Source organism: Melanaphis sacchari, unplaced genomic scaffold (genome assembly GCF_002803265.2).
Source record: "Melanaphis sacchari strain LSU unplaced genomic scaffold, SCAv2.0 Contig31_pilon_pilon, whole genome shotgun sequence".
In the NCBI taxonomy this organism is placed as follows: Eukaryota; Metazoa; Arthropoda; class Insecta; order Hemiptera; family Aphididae; genus Melanaphis; species Melanaphis sacchari.
Genome location: NW_020271193.1, coordinates 3,997,540 through 4,008,559, shown reverse-complemented (window position 1 = coordinate 4,008,559; position 11,020 = coordinate 3,997,540). Strand labels below are relative to the sequence as shown.

General features: G+C 27.4%; 1 protein-coding gene across 4 annotated transcripts in view; it reads left to right on the top strand.

Annotated features, from left to right (window-relative positions):
• The first annotated feature begins 3,367 nt into the window (after positions 1-3,367).
• LOC112596379 overlaps positions 3,368-11,020 on the top strand; it is a 155,330-nt gene continuing 147,677 nt past the window's right edge. For 3 of the 4 annotated variants that reach the window (XM_025342034.1, XM_025342032.1, XM_025342030.1), the window contains exon 1: positions 3,368-3,695. The gene's annotated coding sequence lies outside the window, so the exon portion shown is untranslated. Of the gene's footprint in view, positions 3,696-6,805; positions 6,951-11,020 lie in introns of all 4 variants that reach the window. The other variant, XM_025342031.1, reaches the window with a different exon arrangement.

Sequence of the window (11,020 nt, the reverse complement as noted above, 5' to 3'; positions counted from 1 at the left end):
ATAAATTTACTTGCTTAAAAATTTAAGCAAAATATGATCACATTGATATCGAATAATTATAAATAGTATGTTGTCCTAATTATTTTTCTCAACATAGTGATTAATTTTAAATTTATAAGTAATAAAATTAGATAATAGTATTAGAACAATATTTTTAATCTTTAGTAAATTTTTGCGTTATTTGTTATTTATTATTGTATTAATAGTTTTTTTTAATCCTAGAGTATACCTTTTATACTTTTAACTTTTAAAAATTAAGTGACCTAATGATATTAAAATAAAAGAAAAGTTTTTTTTTCTAAATGTAATTGAAGTTTAAATTGTTTGTTCTTTGATAATTAAATAAAAAAAGACATTGCTTACAACAGTAAGATAAATAATCAATTTTCTCTATTTTTTTTAGTGCATTTTATTTTTTACGATGAAAATTTAATTCATTATATTTATATATATATATATATTTTTTTTTTAATTTTATATTTATTACTAAACAATAGATATTTGAAATTTAAAAATTCTTACATATTTCAAGTATTAGCAAATTAACTAAAATGTATGCATATGGTGTCATAAAATATTATAAATAGAATGATCACTTAAAGAATTACCTTCAAGAAAATTTTTAGTTAGTATTTTTTATTGATACCAACTATAAAAATAATTTATTTAACCTAATTTTATACAACCAGTATCATGATAAAAAATTCTAAGAACATATTTTTATTTTTAGTAAAATAAAAACTTTTGATATTTAAGAATTTTTTTTAATTAATTATTTACTATTTAGTAGATGTTTAAATTTGCAAGAAAAAATAATATGGAATTAAAAATTTAAGAAAAGATTAATAGGTAAGTAAAAATGGAATTTTAAATACATTTTTCATCACCAAATTCGTTCGTTTTTATAATTTTAAACTAAATAAAAATATAAAACATAATATACATGTTCTCAATTCCATTTATGAGTATGATAAATAATTGTAGGCATCGTAATTTTTTAAAATGTAATTGTATTTTTATAACATTTTATCATTGTATTGGGTTGTTATTTAAAATTTTTTTTTTTTTTATACCATGAAAATAAGATTTTTATGATTTTTAAGCAGAATAAACTAGATTTTGATTGAGTATATACGTGACTTTTTGAGATTTTCTCATTTTATAAAAAGCAGTTTTGAAAAGTAAATAAAAAAAATACGTTATTGTAAACCAATAGATTGCACGATTTCGCTATATAGCGATTTCAAATAATATTTCTTGTGTGTTCCCAACATTTTTATGTCTGTTATGTTATAATTATTGTTATAATATAATATTATTATACACCTAGAACTGTCATCAACATGCCACCGAAGCTTACTGTATTATTGTTGATTAATTAAAACACTATTAATGTTTCTGGAGCATGACTAATCCTTTAGAAAAGTTCGAACTTCATCTAAAACTTATGATGCCGCATATTATTATTATTATTTCCGTTGGCCAACCAGAATTTTACGAATAAAACGACGTAATAATAATACATCAATAAAATTATCAATATTAATATTTATAAGAATGCACGTTATTTTGGGTAAGTGGTTTTCAAAAATAATTTTGCTGCGCTGTGTGTACCTATAGTCTATACATAACCACTGTGGCGACCAGCAAAATAATAATGGATTACTTTTTTTATTTACTATATTATTATTGTTATTTAATCGTGTCGTAAAAAATAATAAGAAACCGTATAATATGATGACCGTCTGCGGCGTCTCGAGGTTGTAGTTTTTACGATATTTTTAATCAAACCATATAATAATAATGATGATAATAATGATAATAATGATGGTAATAATAATAATAACAAAAACACGGTATTGGTGGTTTGATGTGTACGATATTTATTACGTCGTGACGTCCTCGAAACAAGCACATAATACAATACATACATGTATTTTGATACTGTACAACAGCTGACGGTATACTATTTCCGAGGCACGCGACTACTCACCACTGATTCATATAGTTGTAATAATAATAATTGTACGTGTTCGTCGTCGTCAACGACACCGCCGACTCCTGTAGCCACGTCGAGATTTGACGTACGCGTGACACAAAGTTTCCTTGCAGGATCGACTGTGTTGGGGACGGGACAGTAAATTATTATTATTATTATTATTATTAGTATTGTTGTTTTTGTTGTTTTATTATTACTATTATTATGCGCACACGGAGAAACCTTTGAAACGTGCTAGTTAGAATATCAAAGCGCAGCACATGAGTGTTACATACTTAATTGTTTGTCGATTTCATACGAACACTATTATTACGCGATGTGCTTAGTGCTTACTCAGCTTTTATCAATTACAAAGTCATTTTATTTTTAGACCTCTTTAGAAGTCACACCAACACGTTTAAGCAGCGTAATAACACGCGCACTTCTGCTAAAATCATCTGTGCATCTATGCGGATGAAAACGAATACGATAATTATGGTATATTTTTCGTTTTTAACTAAGAAAATGATGCGCCTTATAAATCGCAAGCAGTGCTCTTCGATTTGCCAACGTTCACGATAGCGCGATTCGAATTATCGTTCTAAACACGAACTGCACACAGCACATCAATAATGTTGAAAGGCAGCCCAGCGGCGTAATTTTTGTGGGATGTCTGAAACTATATTGTTCTTGTTTAGAATATTAAAATAATTTATTGCTATTTTAACTCGGCTTTGGAAGTAAAATAAATTATTCTATTGGCTAGAAAAATATGTCAAAGTTCTCGTGAAAAATAGTGCCCGAGAAAACGAAAACCACGGTGTTGGCGACGAGAAATCGTACGGTCGCTATAAACAAACGGCCAAACTAGCGGAGAAAAAGAAAGCAACGACCGTCGTCATCATCACATCATCGTCGTCGTCATTATTATTATTATTATTATTATTATTATTAACAACGACATTATAATATTATCATATATACCTTGTACACGGCTTTTCGCGATTATTTGATGTACAGGCTACACGCGCGTATATATTATTATTATTATTATTATTATTATTATGATACTTATACACAGACGTAGAGAGATAGTGCTATGGTTGCGGGGGAGGCGGTTGAGTGCGGCGGCGGGGGGGGGGGAGACAGAAGGACACACGCACGCATGTACATGTGTGGTGGCTTGGGTGGCGGAGATCGAGAAAAGACTGCAGCGCGGGGGATCAACCGTGAGGTCGGGTTGACAGGGTTGGCGGTGTTGAGACTTTTGGCCGGGGGTGCGTGGCGTCGCGCTTGCGTCCCTCCGCCGCAGAATCTCACCGCGCGCACCAGCCGTTTTCCCCTCAAGCACCGACGAGGAGAGTCAGTCGTCCGGCGTCCTGCGCCGTGGGTTATCTCGCGAGCGCACCGGTCCGCTCTCGACTACCGACTCCGAAGTCGTCGCCACGGGTTCAGCAGATACGCGTGTGCACACACGCCGCCACTGCCGCCGCCGCCGCCGCCACCGCAGACGAACACTTTCCGCGGACGAAGTTATATACCTATACACGCGAACACGCGGACCGAAAGCACGGTATACGTTTAGTGTTTCTCGTCCGATCCGCGGTATACTCGAGGACACCACGCGAAATCGCACGCCGGTTGCAGCCAGCCAGTGGCCGTTACGACGCCACGCACACCCGCCGCCGCCGCCGCCGATTCCCGCGAGCATACCCAGGTATGGTAAACGCGACAACTCATTTTTGTGTAGCCGACGAGACGAAAATAAAGATTATTTTTTTATTTTTTTATTTTTATTTTTATTTTTGGTTTTTTTTTTTTTTTTTTCAAAAAACACTTCGGAAGAGGAAATCGTTTTCTCTGATGGTCGCATTACTCGCCATCGCCGGGGGTAGCTTTTAAAAACGTATTACGCGCGCTATAATTACGACGATATCACGACAGGTGCCGGGGCCGGCAGGAGGACGTGACTGGAAGGACGGTGACTAATTGACACTCGCCAGTTCTCAGGGTCTATAATAATATAGTAATAATATTATTACTATTATTATCATTGAATGTATTTTCTGTGATCGATTTGCATTTTAAGAATTTTTTTTTTTTTGCTTTATATTTATTCTTAACGAGATTACGTTTTTTTTTTCGAGCCAGTCGGTCAACGAGTTTTGGATTTTTCAACCCTCTCTTTACCCGTCGAGTATTAACGCACGCGTGTTTTCCATTATTCCGCATCGTACGTACTTAGCTATTCTAATACGGAACAATTGATAGACAAATACGCCGTTATTAATAACTTTTGAAGTTAGATTTGACGTCACGAGGTTTTCACAATTACTTCCGTGGCGAGAAATGCACTCCCATATATCCGTCGTCGTAAGTATACTTATCGTGCTTATCAACCTGCACCACGTAATAATACTATAAATATGAAACGTGGGCTTGTAAAACAAAAACGACGCGAGGGGGCGTAATGCGTCTGTATATCATATATTATATCATACATATAAGAATGAAATGGCTAGAGTCCAATTTTCTCGCGTCCGGGAATCGTTTTTTGGAGACCAAAAGTAAAATCGTCTACCATGCTCGAGTCGAAATAACTAACGAGGAAGGCGCAGCATCGAACAGGTCGAAAATCCTGTACAAGTATAATACACGATGTTGTTAAAAAGTTACGCAATGATGATTTTTCTATGTGTATGATAACGATTATAATAATAATAATAATAACAATGATAACGCGTATACGTAGTATTTATGTTAATATATTTTGCGTCTCGTTATTAGTCACGGCATACACGTGAGCGGATAATAATATTATTATTATACAACGCCACAATATTTATGTTGTTGGGATATTTTCATGTCAACTTTGTAACTTCAAATGTGTGTTTTTCCTACACCGTTTACTCGTGCTTTAACATATTCTCGATAGGTTAAACAGAGTAGTCACCCATCGCTGGTTTTGTTTGGATTCATAAATGCAATGAAATATTTATTCCTTAAACCAAGCGTATTAAGAAGTTATAATGGTATGAATAATATATAGTTTATCATGCTCTATTTCAAGTTGTTTTTCTCATATACTTTGTGAAAACATATTGACGGTAGCGGTCGGGAAATTTGACTTTGATGCGTTGAGTATAACATCAAAATAAAAATATTATTATCACATAAAATATATGAATATTTAATATTTTTTTTTTTTTTTTTTTATTTTTTTTTTAAAGTGATGTATTTTAAGCTTTAAATATATTTAAATAAATCGAATTGTATTTTAATTTATATTCATTGATTTATTTTAAATGTAATTTTGGAAAGAAATTTTCATTTTACATAAGTGTTAGAAATACCATTACTGTTGAGGATTTTTATTTTAATGTTCAAATAAGAATATCGTATATGTATAATATAGTATACATAATTTATTACATAATTTTGAAACAAAGTACCTATTACATTTGTTCAGGTTAAAAATATGTTTTATTTTTAACTATAACGCACCATAATCTTAAAATATTGTTATGGCATTACAAATAATATCTCAAACAGTTCTTCGAATATTAATCAGAGATTTAAATGAATTAGTAATTTTGTTAATTAAAATAGTATATTTTTGTTTGAAAATACAAACATATTTATACAAATTTAATAAACCTTAAGTATACAAATGCATAATAATATAGAATATTAAGTAAAACATAAAAATTAAGCACGCGAAATTATAAAAATATGGATTTTTTTGTTCTTTTAACTGCAAAAAATAGTTATTTTGCTGATTTTTAAAGTCAATCATTTAATGACATTATTATTTTTTATTAATTTAAACTCCTTAATTACGTTTATAGGTAGGTACTTGCATACACATATAAATATATAAATCGTACTAATTTTTAGAATATCATGATATTTTTTAGAATATTAATTCAATATATTCATTATATTTTATATTCCTTACATTATAATTTTCAAAATTATTGTAAAAACATTTAAAAATGAATACATGTGTTTAATTATAAGGTTTTTGATGGGATCTAAAACTTAAGCTTTAAAATATTTACGTTAAATTAAAATACTTTCTAAAGTTATAGGATGGTATCTGTAGAATATGAAAAACAAATTACCCAAGGAAAGAATAACGTTTTTCTGAAAACCAGATAAATACACACAAACATTAATTTTTTTTATTTTTTTAAAGTACTTCTGGGAATTGGCTTTTTAAAGTAATAAGAGACAAATATTTTATTATTTTATTTCATCACAGAAAAATCAAAATGTGGTTTCTGTTCGTATTTTGTTTATGTATATTTTTCCATGTGTTGATTATACACTACAGTTATTTTTTCAAAATGTGAAAAGCATATAGAGAATCTATATTCTTTCTTCCAAATATATTTATTAGCTATATTTATAACATTTACATAAAAGTGCATATTATATACATTATATATGCAATACATTGTATGCGATTATGCAGGCTTGGGTAATATTCTGAATTAACTGTTTCAAATATAGTACTTGGAATACTTTTGGAACACGGTTTCCAAAAAGTATTTATTACTATATTCTGAGTTATATTAAAAGTATTTAAAATAATTGTTTAGTTTTATCATATACTTTATTCAAAATATTATTTCTATGCAGTATTTGAATTTAAAATTGGAATATTATTTTCTATAAGTTTTTATATGGATAAATATACACGACTTTTATATTAAAATCAGCAAAAAATGTATCTTTGTAAATTATCCTTTAGCGTAATAACTAATAAGTATCATGCTATACAATATATTATGTTCTTTATTTGAATATATTTTTTTTTTATAGTATATTTTTCAAATTGATTTTGTTGTGGCACAACTGAACGAAAAAATTCATTTGACGTCTAAAGAACAATACAGCTCAGGAGGTGCATTATACGTCACTGAATTAGTGATTGCTTAAATTTGACTTGGTAACCTAAGTTTTGAAGGTAGTAATTATCAAATAAATATATTTTTTTCAATTTTTTATTTGTTTAATATAGTTCTCTTCTATTAGTTTCACAATTTTGGTATTTTTCTTTTTTTAAATAACAAATAATACATCTTTTTCTTTTAACGTATAGTAGAGGAAAGTTTTTCTTGCAATTTAGTAATATTATGCTACATTAGTTAGAATTTTTTTCCTTAATGTTAAAAACATGAAATCATTGTTTAAGTCATGTTAACTTGGACTTAAAAAACTGTAGTCATAAGTTATTTAAATGTAATTATTATTATACACTTTGTCACCATATTTCATAAACCATTTAAATATTGAAAATGTTGATGATTTATACAAAGAGTGTATTAACGCCAATAACTTATTTAGATACACGTTCGTTGTAATTATGTTTTTCTTTATTAATAAAGAATAGTTAAATGTGATGGTTATCGCCGTATATTCTGTTTACCATAGCAACGTGTGAATAATACCTAGAAGTGGCCTAAATAAACAAACTAAATATGTAGGATCAGAAAACCCTATATCCATGTGAGCTTATAAAAGGATTTATATTATGAAGTATGATACTCGGTTAATTTATATAGTTGAGTTTCCTTAGCTATAATATGTTTAATAACACTAATCTGTTCACAAAACGTTAATATTTTATGGAAAAGAAGGATTTAAAATTATCTTACTGCTAGGAAAAAACTAGTTTTATTTTAGTTTTTGAAATGTTTTTAATTTTATTTAAAGTAGATTTAAAAGTATTTCGTAAACAATAATTATAATAGTTGTTTTTATAATATATATATATATATTTATATACATATGAATTATAGGCATATATTATTACACATAAAAACCATACGAAATATCATACAGTTATTTTTAAAACTACAGATAGATTGCATATTTAAAACGCCATGTGGTTTTTAATATTATTATTTGAATAAATTGTATTAATAGAAATAATACAATGTTATTCTTTATAATTATTGTACTAGTAAAAAAAAAAAAAAAAATATGAACAAATTAGATTCATATTTATAGAAACTTTATGGATTATTACTAGTTTTAAATATTATAATATTTATAATATTGTAGTTCATTAATTTTTTTAAATTTCGATAAACGATGGTACATTTTACATTAAAATACTCATAATAATATTATATGCGTTTAAAGGCCAACTATTTGATTTTTATTAAAAGATAATAAGCTATTAACGTAATTATAAATAATTTATTGTGATGTATTAACTATAAATAAGAACAATTTTTTTTCATTATTTTAAAGATTCATATTTATATCTAAAGATGAGTATTGTAGCACGTTTGATTAAATTGTTGATGATATTTTAAATTATTCAGTTTTATTTTTATTACCTAATTATTAAAAAGAATATTTGGATACTATCTATATCAGTTCATTACTTAAGAAAACATTTAGATTTTTAGTTTTTTTAATTTTTTTATTAGATTTTATCATGTTTTAGATCTTTTAGATTTATCTTAATAGCTTTAAGTTTTTACTTTTATCAAGTTTTATTTTATCTTTACATTTTGTATTATTATTTAAAAATCAACGATTATGGCTGACTATAGTAAGCAAAACTTTGATATACCTTATTTTATTATAATAAGAGCTTTATTTACTGATGTTTATAAAATGTTTGACAATATGGGAATTAAAAGCTTGATATTCTTTATATTTTACCTATACTTTTAAACCATATGTTCAGAATCTTTTAAGATTTTAATTTTTTTAAATTAAGTAAATAAATTATTTTAAATTAAAATACTAATATTTTTTACATGATACTTCAGAAACTACCTTTATAGATTATGTTTATATTAATAAATCCAAATAAAATATGAATTGAAGTTAAATTTTCATACAAAATCGTTAGTATTGAAAGTTTATTTTAATTTGGATGGATGTAAAAAGTATAATTATTTTGTAAATTATAATTATGATTATTGGTTAGCAGTATTAGTGATTACACCTAGTATTGTAATAATTATAAAATGGTCGTTTAAAATTTTATTAAACTACAATATGATTGAGTCAATTTTATCCATCACAATAGTTCTTTTTATTTACTGTTATTATCTTAATTCAATGAAAACGAAGGAAAATCATAGATATGGCTTCGTTTACATGCATCTGGTTCGGATTACTATCAGTGAGTCACTTATTCAGGATTCTCATTTATCTTTAGGTAGTCAATGTTTATTTATATAATAGAAATTAATAATCATTTGTTTAATACAATTACATTTTGATGACGAAATAGAGTTATACATTTACAGACACTGTATTACAATAAAATGTATTGATTTAATACTATTTTATAAAATTAAGATTCTAATTTATTTTTACCTAATTTAAATAGCAATTTAGTGAAAATAAGTTAGAAACCTATGATTAGGAGGTACTAAACTCTTGTATTTTTTGTGTTAAATATATTTTATTTCTGTTTTTTTTTTTTTTGGGAGGGGGAATGATATGATGTTTTTTAGTTGGTAGTCAGGTCCAAGTATTTAGTGAAATGTTTTTGTTATATTGTGCTCTTTTCTTTTTTCTTTTTTAATTAATTTGAATTCAATTATTAGATATTTGATTTAAACTTTTTTTACTAATAAAAAATTATATTCACTTTACACCTTAATAAAACAGCGATTGGTAGTTACAAAATGTAGAACATTAGTGAACAGTAGACTAAAAAATACTTATCAAACTAAATTTGAATATTGTCTTGTATTTGTATAATTAGTCATTGTATTTATATGTCTTGAATATAGCTATTCACCACAAAGTTTAAATATATAATAACCAATTAGAGTTATTTAAACTCGTTTAAAGTCATGTAATACTTACATTATATTTTAATAGGATGTTTGAAATTTTTCTTTAGAAAACGCTATGAAAGTAATATGCACATTATGCATTACTGAAATATAAGTGGTATTTGTTTTTACAGAAAGATTTTTACTAGAAACATTTATAAATATACAGAACTTTTTCATATATTATTATTGTTTATAATATACATACTAATCATGAAACATTTTTCTATAAGTATGAATAGACAGAAAAAATATTTATAATCGATTAAATGTTGTAAAAATTTAAAAAAAAAAATTGTTTTTTTTTTTTTGCTATACATAGAATTTATATAATTTGGACACGCCTAAAAAGTTATTGGTTTATCGTATACATCATGGCTTATTCAATCAAAAAAAGAAGGTTTTTCATGGACTATAATTCATAATATGTAATACATAAAATATGTTTATTATGAATATTTATTTATTATGTACTTAAAATAATTTATAATGTTTTGTTAAAGTTATGTTCATTTCACATCTTCCTTTCAGTTATGTGATTATCAAACGATTATACGTATATGTTGGCATTGTATAATGTACATAACACATATCATAAAAATGTGTTGTTTAGTTTATGTTTTGTGGAATTTTTTTCAAGCTGAAAGAACTGCATGTAATAATTCAAATAAAAGCTGAAAAATATAATGCACTTTCAAAAATAAAGGTATCCATTAAACATTCAAAAGTCACTATTGCCAGCCTTAGCAATTTATAAGTCATGCAAGTTAAAAGCTGTACATCAGTTCCCAGACATCCTTAGTTGATGGACAAGTTTTTGAACTTTGATCTCATATGAACATTTTATCCGTTAGTTATTTTTTTTTGTTCTTCCAAATGTTATGGAAAATGATATTTATTTCGTGAATGCTTATGGACTGCGTAATAACCATACAAAAATTATTAAACCTATACTCCAGAACCATAATAGTTTAATAATAGTAGTTTAAGTATTAATAGTAATAGTAGTAGTAGTACAAAACTGGAGCTTGGACAAAGTAGTTAATACCGGACAACGTTGCGGGGCAAGCCGAATCTATGGGATTGGCTACGGGTTATTATATGACCCAATTCTTGACGGAGCACGGCTGCTTTTAAGCCTACCTTCATAAATTTTCGTGGGTGGAAAGCTCGGATTGCATGATATGCGGGGACCCGATGGAAAATGTAGAACATACGTTTTTCA